This window comes from Lycium barbarum, chromosome 6, assembly GCF_019175385.1.
Source record: "Lycium barbarum isolate Lr01 chromosome 6, ASM1917538v2, whole genome shotgun sequence".
NCBI classification, from domain to species: Eukaryota; Viridiplantae; Streptophyta; class Magnoliopsida; order Solanales; family Solanaceae; genus Lycium; species Lycium barbarum.
In genome coordinates this window covers 84,597,821-84,612,291 of record NC_083342.1, presented here as the reverse complement: position 1 = coordinate 84,612,291, position 14,471 = coordinate 84,597,821, and the positions used below count along the sequence as shown (strand labels likewise).

The following is a 14,471-nucleotide window of genomic DNA, read 5'->3' as shown; positions in this document are numbered from 1 at the left end:
GAATATGAGAAAATAAGTAAGAAATTCACTTATTTTCCGCTACCCAAACGAACATGAGAAAATAAGCAGAAATTCACTTATTTTCCAAAAACACATTTTGAAAAATATTTTCTTCCTTACCGAACACACCCCTATTCTTTCTTGATTTGGTAAGTGGACACTCTTTTTGAACCGGAGGCGTAGAAAGGTATTTGACCTTAATGAGCCTTTATTTATGAGGAAATGCATAGCAAATTTTAATTTGCCGCCAATACATGTTTCCTTGTTTAATATTAGACTAAGCCATTAATATTTTCACCTCAAAATTAGATTTAAGACATTTCAAATGCATATCAAAGATGTTCATATTCCACCTCAAGAGATAAGCGGTTATTCAGACCATCATAGTGATGCTCACAAAACCGACAAATGAGGAGAAAATATAGGAAGTTAATTACACTTATGAAAGCGATTAGGCAATAAAAGTAATCTAAGTGACCTCTATTTATATTGGTGGAGAGCCAGCTCGTATTGCTTCCAGCTGAAGTAATACCATCAAGGCATCAACCACACTCACCAAAAGACTGCACATTAAGTTCGCAATGGCAATGCCAATAGCTAGTGCAAAACTGGACATGCTTTTTGGGAATGGAGCGTAAATGAACTCAATTAGTCCAACCATATTCGAAGCCTCAGCCAACCCCAATAGTGCAAATTGTGGCACAAACCACAGAGCAGACATGTTTAACAGAGCGTTTGGGTCATCCTCAAACCCTTCATTGATTGCCTTATTGCGTCTATGCGTTCTGTTATCGTTGCCAGTGCCATAGCCATGCAGGAAATAATCAAACCAGTCCCCATTCTAAATACTGGACTTAGCCTTCTTGGGTACCTTGACATGAGTAAAGGCACCAAGACACGATCGTAGAAAACATTCCAAATTGTCAAAGTAAAAACTGAAAAAAAGCTGAATGATCCTGCTGGAATTTCGAACTGATGGCTAGGAAACAAGTGTCTGTCCACGGTCTTCAATTGAAATATTGAAAGCAGAATACTCATCGACACCACAGGCATAAAAGATGTGGACCATATTGGAAGAACTCTAAGAAAAGACTTCAATGATTCCACTTGTTCCACACAACAGAGGCTCCACGGATTTGAAGCTGTTCCATCAGGCTTTAATTCCCTATGAGGATCTTGAATTATGCAAGCTCTATTCATATACCTACACAATACAATGAATGGAAGGATTGATCGAGTGTAAGTCCATCAGTAGCATCATGACACTGAAATACACAGAGATTTAGTCTTTGACAGATAATTACTCCCTCGGTCTCAATTTATGTGAGATAAGATTGAGCATGGAGTTTAAGAATGAAAGGAAGACTTTTGAAATTTGTGGTCCAAACTCCAAAATAAGCCATAGATATTTCTGTAGCTTCAAATCATCTCATTAAAGGTAAAAATGAGAAGTTTAAAGTTAAACTATTACTAAATATAGAAAGATCTCGTTCTTTTGGACTGATGAAAAATGAAAGAGTATCACATACATTGAGACGGAGGGAGTAAGTAACTCTTCATACAAGTAGCTATTAGCAAGAACTTTACATATCCCAATGAAAACATATACTATACTTTTGTCAAACGAATACAAAAAGGTAAAAGCAGACCATTCGACACACAAAAATTTAACTTGCTAAATTAAACGTACGTCTAATAAATCAGTACAGATGGAGACGCCCATACCTGAAGTCAGATGAAGGCGCTAAGTGAATTGATTCAGGTGCCTTATAGCAGCATTCATTGTTATAATTCAACTGAACATTGCTATGTCTCTTTCTAAATGCTGCAACTGCCACTTGAAACAATCCAGCGAACAAAATTCCTCTCGCTTTTACTTTTAACATAAAGTGGAGATCCCATCAAGAACATGGACACAGATAAAAGCATGAGCATAGCAGGGACACCAAACCCAACTTGCCAACCAAAATGATCTTGGATATAAACAATTATTGTAAGTGCAAGAAAAGTTGAAGCTCCTAAACTGGCATAGAACCAGTTGAAATAGCTATCTATAACCCTCTCGTTATTTGGATTTCTTTTGTTGTCCAATTGGTCAGCACCGAATGCTATAGAACAAGGTCTAACAAAACCAGCACCAACAGAGATAAGCCCAAATGAACACAAAATTAGAGCAAATTGGGCAGGTGTAGTTCCACTACAACCATGTTGATTATTGCAGGGTGAAGGCCTGAGTTGTGGTATTATAGTGGTGAGCCAAGCATACTTATTCCCTGTTGAAAGAAAAAAAAAATATCTACAACTAAAATAGAATAAAGTATTGATTTTTGCCCAGAACACAGAGCCCCATATTACAAAGAAGTGTATGAATTTCTTTGATTGCAGAGTCGCTATATTGCAAGTTGCATCATTAACATCTCATAGAAGGTAACCAGTAATGTAAAATCAATGTGCAGGTGTCCTTGTTTGACAAATCAAACCAATTAGGATTTTGGATAAATGAAGCACACAAATTGCAATATGTAAGTCCAAATTGAGTAACCCTGCTACCCCTAGATATATGAACATTTGATTTTAAAATAAGTACAATGTTGTTTGGAACATTACTCAGGATGGTCAAATAAAAACGGTTCTGTTTGGCAAAGCATTAGAGAAGTGAAACAGAAAGATGGCATTCTGAGTAATGTTTGGCACAGATGCTTACCTTTCACAATATTCTTTCTCACTTGGAGAATGATGCTCGAAAAGCTACCTTTTGATGAGGTGCTTCATGGATTTGGTAACCCAATGGATTCTACATGCTTATGTTGAACAGTACCACAAAATGAATCAGTTCAACATGTGTTCAGTGACAGTGAGATGGCTAAACATATATGGAATTTCTTTGAAACCCCCTTGGAATTAATCACCAAGGGGGAAACATTAGAATTTTCAACACTTGGTGAATTATGAATACTGCCAATAGTGTTCACAAAATGGTGCAACAAATTACTCCTCTGTCTATAGCCTGGGAATATGAAAATTGGACAGCTTGTAAGTATGGGGATCAGATCAAATTCTTGACATTTAGAATGGAAGTGCAAATCCTATGGAACATCAAAGCGGCTATCACTGTTGCCTTCCCAACTTGTGACTTAGCAGGAATTTGGGTTGAAATATGCTCAAGGATTTAAAGATACATACCCATTAGATGGAGGCAAGTTTCTTGGACTAAGCCTTTGATGGGAATTATCAAATCTAACACAGATGAAAGCTACATACATGAAAATTCCGGAGCTGGCATAGGAGGGGTACTGAGAGATGACAATGGCTATCTCATTATGACATTTTCAGTCCTAATTCAGTATAAATGCAACAACCAGACAGAAGCAACGACAGCCTTCTATGCAACAAAATGGTGCAATCAAGTTGGATAGAACAAATATGATCTGGAGCTGGACTCAATGGTGGTTACAAACATGCTTAAGGACAAAAATACCAATAATTTGAAGCTGAAAAACCTCCTTAAACAAACTGTCCATACTATTGAAGGGGCATAAGTGAGCATTTCACATTGCTATAGAGAAGTCAAACAAGTGGCTGGCTTCCTAGCCAAATTAGCTCTTCAAGGGGAAATGGTACCCGCTACTACTCTTTTCAACAACTTCCTAAGGAAGTGAAGAGAATTTTTCAACTAGGTAGATGACAATTCCCTTGGATTTAGAGAAGATATGACAAATGTAATTTCTTTGTTAGTTGAAACTAGGGGTGTACAAAGCAAACGGACAAACCGCACCAAACGATAAATCGAGAAAAAAACCCGACTAGTGGTTTGGTTTGACTTGATTTGGTGTTGAAAAAAAATCCAACCATCATTGGTCTGGTTTGGTTTGGTTTTAGCTAAAAAAAAGTCAAACCAAACCAAATCGACCCGACATTACGTGTATTTGATTTTTAAAATATTTTATTCATAAAAATATTTATTTGTAATGTGATTTGTAAATATTTCTTAAAAAAATTTCATAGTTTTTTATCATATTATTTTAAGCTTGAACTCAAAATTTTGAATGCCAATAAGTTTATATGCCATGGATGTTAGTAACTCAAATAAAGTCCAAATCAAAACCAACTCAACACTAATACTAACAAAAGAAATTCAATTCTAACACTAGGAATGACAGTAATATTGGATATTTATTCTTTAGTTTTGCATAATTGGTTTAGAGCGTAAAAATACATAACTTATTTTTTTCTTTGTCATGTAATTAATACTTATTTTAGCATAACTTAGTATTTAGATTAAAACCATTTTCTTTATGGCTTATTAATTAGCAATACTTATGTTAACCGATTTTATCATTTTTTTTGTTCAATATTTTAATACGATATCATCACCCATCTCACATTTTGTGTTATTTTCTTAAGAAACACCTTAGTTATATAGTTGTATCTTACTAGGACTAAAGAAATATTTGAAGTAAAAGTCATATGTTTTGTATGAAGACTTTTTCGGAAAAAAATCCAAAAAACCCGAAAAAATAGAATAACCAGAGAAAACCCGAAGTTGAAAAACCCGAATTTATTGGTTTGGTTTGGTTTATAAACTTAAAAACCTAACGCAATTGGTTTGGTTTGGTATTTGAAAAATCCGAACCAACCTGGTCCACGTACACCCTTAGTTGAAACCATGTATTTTGCTTATGCTATTTTGAATCATGATTTCGAATCAGCGTTTGTTTACGAATCCACGAGATTTCAACTTCATATCATGATTTCAAAGCCCAATTTCTTCAAAAAGTAGAATTTGAGATTCCAAATCATGATTTCATTTTTTTTTAAATGTAAAATTTGACTCATAAGTTTATATTTTGTAAAAAATTACCCACCATTTTAGATTTTGCAAAAAAAAAAAAAAAAAAAAAAAAGACCCGTACTTGACGTGAAGAAATTGTCCGCATCATGTGGAAGGATTATATTAAAGAATAGTTAGTTGCTATTATTGTTGCTTATTTGGGTCACTGAATCTTTGTCAAGTTATGTGTTTTTAAAAGTTTGTAATAGCATGTAAATGCAAACATTTATAAATTATTTATAAGATAAACGTAGAGATATGTGATTTAGTAATGCGGCGCCTTAGAATATTTCCATACCTTGTTAATGAACTATGATTTGCTCATTTAGTAAGATTGTATAAGAGTTGGGAAATTTTGATAGTTTTCACAAATTGTGTGGTTTTCATGGCTATGAGAAAAAATAAATATAAGAAATTCAAATTGCATGTCCAAACAAAATTTCAACTTCAAATCAACATGATTTTCAATCTTTCAAAACGGGCCCTTAACTTCCTCTATTTGCTATTTGCCAGAGGTTAGGTACATGTCCCTGTCTGTTTTTTGTAACTTTTATTGGAAATCATTGACATGGTGATGGTGATGGTAATGGCTTAAAATAAAATAATAAAAGTAACTTACAATTAAACTGGAGATGGATCCAATAGCAACAACCCTAAACCTTCCCAAGTAAGAATCAGAAACAAAGGCCTCTACAATGGCCAAACCATTTGAAAGGGCTGACCATATTCCAAGTAAGCTTGATGCAGAGGCAGCTTCCATATGATAAAATGTTGTGATATAGATTATCATGTTCGGGAGCAACCCAAAACATGCCAATCTCTCAAATGATTCAATGGCTACAAGAAAAAGGAAAAAAAAGATCAGTAAACTCAACATAAAAGAAAGAATTAAAGAAACAAAGACACATGCCTATGATGAAAGGCATAGTTTTGAGACCACCCTTTCTTGAATCGTGTGACTGCTCTGAATCGTTGTCCATTTCTTCCCCTATGAAAACTCTCTTGCTTACTTGATGTGCCGTGAATTTCGGCACATTTTATGTCTTTTTCACCAGAAGTGTTACTTGTTTTTAAGTGTTTTTACATCTTTTCTTATGTTATTTTGGTGTTTTGTAGGGTTGGTTGACTAAGGAACGGAAATGATAAGAAATGCTGAAAAACGGATAACTTGAAGCAAAAGGACGGTCCGTAACTCGTAACGTGATCCGTACCAGAGAGGAAGATCCAGATACGTGCCGCTATAAAGGACGGTCCGTAACTCATGTTACGGGCCGTAACATGTACCGTAATCTGAAGGAAATTTTCAGTAAGAAGCCTAAGTAGTGTCACGTGTTACGCCCAGAAGGACGGTCCGTAACGCAGGTTACGGGGCGTAACATCATAGCGTAACGCATTGGCCACTGAACACTGGAGTCATGATCCGCTGGAAGATACGGACCGTAACCTGTGTTACGGTCCGTCGCAAGAAGCCGTAACGGTTGACCTATATCAAGCTGACAAAGGATGGAACCGAAAGACGAACTGTAACCTGTGTTATGGTCCGTAACGATGCCGCGAAAGGGTGTTTTTGTCCAGAACTTTGGCGTGATTTTTGGCCCTATAAATACTTAAAGTTAGGTTTTTAACATTCATTCTGATCTTTTGGAGCATTAACTTTAAGCCTTGGATATTTGTGAAGTGGTTGGAGCATTTAAAGCACCAACTTCATCCTCATTCCACATTGTATTAGCATTGTAAGTACATTATGTTAACTTTTAAGCTTTCTTTGTTAACCAAAGTGATGAGTAGCTAATTTTAATTCTAAGGTTGTGGACCCCATGATGGGTATTATGTGAATGAGTTTCTATTATTGATATATGCATAATGGTTGTTGCTATTTATTCTATCTTTGTGCGTTAACGTTGGGTAATGATTGCAAGCATTAACCTAAGCCATTATACTAACTTTTCTTGGGAAAGAGAGTTAGTATTGGTAAGATTGAATAACAATGACTTGGGGCGTTAACCCTCGTTTAATAGACTAACTTAGGGATAAGAACAAGTCTAATTGGCATTATTGGTTGCTCTTCGAGTTCAACACTTTTACATTTGGAAAAATCATAAAGAGGAAATACGGCCTAACTGTTGGGAAACATTAGGAAGTCCTTAAGAGATCAAGTGCATATTCTTAGAACAACCATTAGAAGTATATCACATTGAAACCTGAAGCAAAATATCTAATCAAAGTGGGGAACACAACCTTAGTCTCTCTCTCGCATTAAGTACAAGTCAAGTCAAAGTATCCAATTACATTACACAACAAATATTTCAAACTATTCGGAATAGGATTAAAGCCTTTAAAGACTAGTATCGCATACAATTAGTACCTTTTTCTCTCCATATTCCCTGTGGGATTCGACCCCAAATCTTGTTTGGGTTATTATATTTGACAACGACCGCTTTACGTCACTCATAAGTGTAATTTGAGCGTATTACTCCTAGTATATTGAAAGAAAGAGAGCAAAAAAGGCCAATTTTGTTTTTGTCTCGCAAAGCTTGGTTTAGTTGTTAAAAGTCTTAACGCATGGAACATGTTGAACTTTAATTTAATTCACTTTATGTCCAACGTGATGACTGCTCCCGGATAGTGAACCCAACAACGTGATTATTTAAAACTGCATTAAATGAAGAAAGAATATATATATATATATATATATATATATATATATATATATATATATATATATATATATATACCCCCTCTTTCTAACCATTATTCCTATTTTTCTTTTTTCACATTTTCCCTGAATCTATATATAGTCAAACCTCTCTATAACCTGCTTGTCGCGCATGGGCGGATCTAGGGCTCGGAGAGGCTGTTACCCAAACACCTCGATAAAAAATTACACTGTATATCTAAGGTATTTTCTTATTCTTTATGTATTATATTGATGCAAGTTGAGGGCTGTAGATACAAGTTTTAGCTGATGTGGAGTTAGTTAGTTGATGTGGAGTTAGTTACAAGTTAGTTGAAGTTGTTAATTGTTGATGTGCACAGCACAGTGAACTGTAGTCAAGTAGTTACTGCATTTAGGGAGTATATTCTAATGTATAAATATACTGCATCATTGTAATTGAATTCATTCATGATAATAAGATCAAACTCTATTCTTTCTCTCACAATTTCTCTCAAGCTATCTTCTCGGCTCTTTCTCTGAATTAGCTATCATCTTCTTTGAGTTTAAGCTCCTAGATTAACATTTTTAGTTTGCGATTTCAATTGATTGCATCAAGTGGTATCAGAACCTACGATCCTTGGTATGATAATGGCCCGTAATAAAAATCAAGAAAAATCAGTTGAAGAAATGGAGGATAATTTCTGCAGATTCAACAACAATTGCAGAAGTTTATGGAAGGAATGTCAAGTATCAATGATCGCAATGTCCGAACAGATAAGGAATTGCTCGAACTCAAGGAGCCAATTGGTTATCTGAGTTTTAAAGGAAAAGACAAGGATCTAGAAAGGGTGGAATCTTCGAACAACAGGTGTTTGACAGAATGCCAACATGAGAATTGACCTAAGGAGAATAGTACTCATACTGGTAACTTCTTTACTAGGTATTCTTGATTAAAATTTCCTCGATCACTGGTCTTGATTTACGAACATGGTTATACAAGGTGGATCAATTTTTTTTTCAATAGATGAACTTGCTTTTGATTAAGGGGTGAAGGTAACCTCTATTCATTTAGATGGGAAGCTATTGCTTGGTATAGATCTTATATGAAATGTAGAAATTTAGATCCTACTTGGACTGAATATGTATTAGCTTTGAGTGAAAGGTTTGCGGAGGGTTTTGAGGACCCTATGGAAGCATTGAAGAACTTGCAACAAACTGGAATGTGCAGGACTATCAAGCTGAATTTGACTGACTTTTGGCTGGTGTGAATTTGTCAAATGAAAATGCACTCAACTATTTTTTAGGAGGTTTAAAACCAAAACTAAACAAATTGTTAGGATTCAAAATCCCAGATCCTTGATGCAAGCATACAATATTGCTAGACTACAAGAAGGTGTTTTTGAAGCTCAAGCTCAAACTTGGAGTTTGACACCAACAACCAAGTCACAACTTGCTATTTTACCCACTCCAAACAATTCTAAGCCCTACAATTTCCAAAAATCCTTCATACCAAATTCAACATTTAAGAAACCTTTTGAACCAAATGTGAGTAGAGTTAACAGGTTTAATGGTCTGAGTTCTAAAAGAAGGTTAACTGTTGCAAATATGGATGAAAAGAGGGCAAAGGGGTTATGTTTTTCTTGTGATGAAAAGTATGTAGCTGGACACATTTGTAAATCAAAGAAACAGATCTACTTGGTGGATATGATTGATGAGGGAGCAGTAACTGAATTGGTGGAATTGGAGCAGGAACAAGAAGTCATGAAAGCAGCAAATGAGTTCATGACTATATCTTTGCAAACTTTTACTGGAGTTACTGGATATCAAACTATTAGAGTAACTGGTTACCATGAGAAAAGGCCCTTGCAAGTCTTGATTGATACTGGAAGCACACACAACTTCATAGATCAAGAAGTTGCTAAGACGTTGGGGTGCTAATCCAATTCCATAATGGAACAATCCATCTATAACTGATGGTAGAAAAGTGCAAATAACTGTTGTATGTAGAAATTTACAATGGTTATTGCAAGGAACCACTTTTTCATCAGATTTCATGTTGCTACCTTTAGGAAATGTGGATATAGTGCTAGGAGTGCAACGACTTAGCACTCTGGGTAGGATTCTATTTGACTTTAAGAACAAGACCATAAAGTTTGTGTATCAAGGCAGGAAACATGTATTAAGGGGTGCCAATAACAACCTTAAATCAGCTAGGGCCAGTTCAGTAGCCAAACTAGAAGGATCACAGACTCAGTTCTTCAAGATGGCACTGATGGATTAGGGAACAGAAGGAGCACAATGTCACAATATACAAGCTATTCAGGAAGCTGAATTATCTCCAGCTTTGTCTGCTCTCATAAAACAGTACTCAGGTATATTTGAAGTACCTACTACTTTATCCCCTCATAGAGGGTCTTTTGATCATAGGATTCCCTTGATGGAATCTGCAAATCCTGTGAATAAGAGGCACTATAGATATCCTGGTGTGAAGAAGGACATTATAGAAGAGTTGGTTCAGGAAATGATGAATCAAGGGGTGATCTAGCATAGCACCAGTCCTTATGCTTCACCTGCTGTTTTGGTGGGTAACAAGGATGTCAGTTGGAGGTTATGCATTGATTATAGGGAATTGAATTGAATAAATTGACAATAAAAGACAAATTTCCTATACCCATTATTGAGGATTTTCTTGATGAGTTAGGTGGTGCAATAGTGTTTTTAAAAATAGATCTTAGGAATGGTTATCATCAGTTGAGAATGGCTGAATCTGATACTCAGAGAACAGCTTTCAAGACCCGTGAAAGTCATTATGAGTTCTTAGTTATGCCTTTTGGCTTAACTAATTCACCTTATTCATTCCAAAGATTGATGAGTTATGTTTTTAAGCCCTTATTAAGGAAGTCGGCGTTGGTGTTTTTTGATGATATTTTGATTTATAGTAGAAGTGTTCCTGTTTTTTTATGATATTTTGATTTATAGTAGAAGTATGACTGCTCATCTTGATCATGTAAAAGCTGTTTTGGGCTGATGCAACAATATCAATTTCATGCTAAGATGGATAAGCGTGCATTTGGTGTACCTAAGGTGGAATAGTTAGGTCACTTCATTACTGCTGAAGGTGTTGCAACTGATTCAAAGAAGATAATTGCTGCACAAAGTTGTCCTGTTCCTAGCAACACCAAACAATTGAAAGGGTTCATTAGTCTTCTAGCAGCTTTTGTGATGAGAAGGATGAGGCGACAAGCAAGGTGGTGGCATAGGGGTTCTTCCCCTTAATTATGGTTTTGCCCTTTCGGGCCTTTATTTCAAACAATGATATTTCTTTTGGTTTGTTGATGGCATGTTGAACAATTTGCTTTTTGTGTTTTCGCGTTTTCGTTTGGATGTTTGGTTGTCATTTTGATGACTCTTGCCCTCGTTGGGCTGGATGTTGTTATGGATATATTGTTTTTGAAATTGCTGGCTTTCTTGCGGAGTTCAGTAGGTTGGAAATCTTCCAGTAGGGAACACTGGTTACTAGTAAATGGTGATCGCTGCATCGGCTGCTTTTCCGCTGTAGTGAGTGCGCTGTGACAAGAATTAGTCCGCAGCAGCGGAGTAATGGGACATCGAGGGCCCGCTGTAGCTGTCAAAAGCCTACTATGGCGGACAGGGTTCTGCCGGCGCAGTATATTTCTTACATGAGACATGTGCCGTGGTATTTCTATCTTGGGTGCGAGACTGCTGGTGCGAGTTGTTCACCGCTGCAGCGAGAGTACTAAGCCAGTGGGCATTCTCTGATGCCTACCAAAATTCCACAAAACAGGGAACTTATCGAATTAATTTCCGAACGCACAAAAACATACCATATATTGTTAACAAGACACTACTGCTAGATACTAATTGGAATCTCCCAAATACCAATTGACTCGTCAGGATACCAATTGGAATCACCTAGGTACCAATTGTACTCGACTAGGAGATCAAGGTGACCGAGGTAGCACGATAGGAAAGAAGAAAGGGAAAATTTCCTTGATGCCCCATAGCATCTCACGGATGGGTACGAACTTTAACGTACCATTCTAGAAGACTCTACTAGACATTGCTCTTGTACTTGTGAGACCGGTAATCTAGGCTTTGATACCAACTTGTCACGACCCAATTTACGGTTCGTGTGGGCACCTACCTCATCTCACCTGATAGGCGAACCCTTACCAACCATCCTATTAATAAAATCATTTGGAAAGCAAATGCAACAGATGATAATAAATAATAGCGAGAACATCTTGAAACTCTTTATTAATTTAGAAAATACACTTTCCTAAGACCTAGTCTAGACACGAACAAGAGCTTCTACAATCCAGAGGAAATAACCAAAAATAAAAATGGCCCAACTTCTGCCTTTGAAATGAGATATGCAGAAGCTGTAGGAAGATATTCGCCACTTCAGCGAACGAAACCTTCAAGCAATAACCTCAAAAGTAATAACTTAAAATAAAAACCATTTGAAAATAATCAGTCTCAACTCAAGAAGGACTCTTAATGAAATTTTAAGAAAAAAATAAACCCGAAAATTGGTAAAATAGCAAAGTGTCCAATTCTAGTCGGTCACTTTGCCAAAAAACTCAAACCTTCAAGTTTTTCTGCTTGTGAATAAGCTTGTGTGTCTCTATAAATGGTAGAAATTGGGTTCTTTATATAGAAACCCAAAAATCTCAAACTTTGGTTTTCAACCGATGTGAGACTTGTGAGTTTGAGGGATTTCTTTGTGAATCCTTGCGATTCAACCAAAACCAATAGAAATTGAGGCTTTTAGAAAGCAATAAGTCAAAATCCATTAAGGATTTGCAGAAAAAAGAAGGAGAGAGGGTGGGTGTTGACACCTAATTTTGACCTCCAGAGATCTATTTTCAAGCGCTCGGAGTCCTTGGATAATAAATAAAATCAGTTGTGCACCCCCGAGGGGGTCTAGGTATCTCTTATAAATTATTCAGGACAACATGTCACCCTTTTGAATTAATAAAGAGGTATTTGAAGTTATTTCAAATTTGGTGGAGATTTTATTCTTTTTATTACGCGGAGGGGCGAGAAAACTCCTTCTTAATAATTATTCGTTCGATTAATTAAATTAGATTAATGAGCGATTTTAAGGCACTTGGAGTAATTAAAAGGGTTGACCATTTTGCCTTTTTCTGGGCACGCTTTGCGTAATCGAATTATTTTCTCAACTTATAGGCCGATGTTTGCAAATAACTTTTGCTTTTTGTTTTATGAATTATTTTTCTTAAACTGTTTAAGTCCTAATGGGCTAACAATGTGTTCTTTTATAGCTTTTTTTACCTGCCATATATATGTATGTATATACACCACGTATATATCGATACACATGGTGTATATACACGCATGTGTATGTACATTGGGACCAGGCCTTAAATGGGTAGGCCAGGCCCAGTCCATTTGACCCGCGACCCAGCCCAACTAAAGATTAAAAGGAGCGGGGGAGTGTCATACTCCATTACCCCCCCCCCCCCCCCCACCGCGTCCATTTCATTTTTATTAAATAAAGAGAGAGGGGCCTCATTTGTAAAATGGAGAAAACAGAGGCGGTTAGGGCAAAACCCTAGCGCCGCCCTGCCTTCCGCCACCTACTCTCCACTGTGCTGGTGTCATTTGGAGTGGGGAAGGAGGCAAAGCATTTAATGCTTTGTCCTTCTCCCCCTAAATCTCGGCCAAACACGCCCTAAGGTATACCCACCCCTTTCCCTTTTTTCATATATGTGCAGATTTGAGTTTTAGCCCTTGATTTCGTTTTTGTTTTTGATCTGAGCCGTTTATATTAAGGTCTGTGTGTGAGACTTGCAAATTTGCAAAGTCCCACATAAAAAATGAGAGATAGTTTCAACGTTTGGGGTTTCTATAAATAGAAGCCCCCATTCACCAAGGAAAGAGGTCGGAAAAAACTTACAAAAAGAAATATAAAAGTTTTATTAGTCTTTTAAATGTTGAAGTTCTGTTCTAAGCTTGAGGTTCCTTCTATTAGCTCGAAAACCTAGTCCTAAAAGTTTGTTCTTTTTATCTTCTTTGGCATCTTGGGCTCGAGTTTTTGGAAGAAATCTATCCAAATTCACCTTTGGTCAAGGCCGCGCCCACAAAAGGTAACACTTACTATTGTTGTTTATTTTGTTTCAATTTTAGTCTATGTGTTGTTGGTTTCTATTTGTTTAGTTAGGTTTGGTTTATGGTAGCCTCTGTTAGTTTAATATGGTTAAATAGCTAGTTTGTCTAAATTGGGATTTGATGTTGATTATTTAGTAATGTTGTTTGGCTGGTCTCTGTTGCATCCCAACAATTTAATCTATGCTTAATGGTGTGGCTGTTAGTAGGAATTGTTTGATATCTAGGCCATTGCACTCCATGGACCTGCCCTTGTTAATCTCTTATAAAAAGTGGGATTTTGTGTAAGTATGAATTTCTTTAGGCATCTCCTTTTGTTCAAATTGATGAGTATGAAAGCTATGCTAAACTTAGTTAAAAGGTAGGCTAATAAGTTCCCTTTCTATGGCATATGTGACCTTGTTTGATTCTTTTTCACTTAAGTTTGGTTTTATTGCTCTAGCTTGAAATGCTCCTAGTCCTTACCCCCAAGTTCTTGTTGCTTTAAAAAAATAGGAACTTTAAAAAATAAGTAGGTAGTGGGTGGGGGTGGTGGAGGGGTGGATGGTGTGAGGTGGGTGGTTGTGGTATGAGGGTGGCGGTGGTGGAGGTGTGGGTGGGTGGTTGTAGGATAAGGGTGGGCATAGTGGGTGGTAGGGTGGGGGTGAGTTGTTGTGGGGTGGGGTTGGGCGGTGGTGAGGGGTAGTTGGTGGTGGTTGGAGTGGGTGGCAGAGGAGTGAGGTAGTTGGGGGTGGGAGTGGGTGGTAGGGCGAGGGTGGGATGGGGGTGAGTGGTAGGGTGGGGGTAGTGTGGGATGGATGGTGGAGGATGGGGCAGGGATGGGGTGGGATG

The 14,471-nt window shown here is 37.0% G+C and overlaps 1 pseudogene; it reads right to left on the bottom strand.

The window, feature by feature from the left end:
* Positions 1-291: 291 nt before the first annotated feature.
* Positions 292-5,591, bottom strand: LOC132644129 (protein NRT1/ PTR FAMILY 1.1-like; annotated as a pseudogene).
* Positions 5,592-14,471: the final 8,880 nt, after the last annotated feature.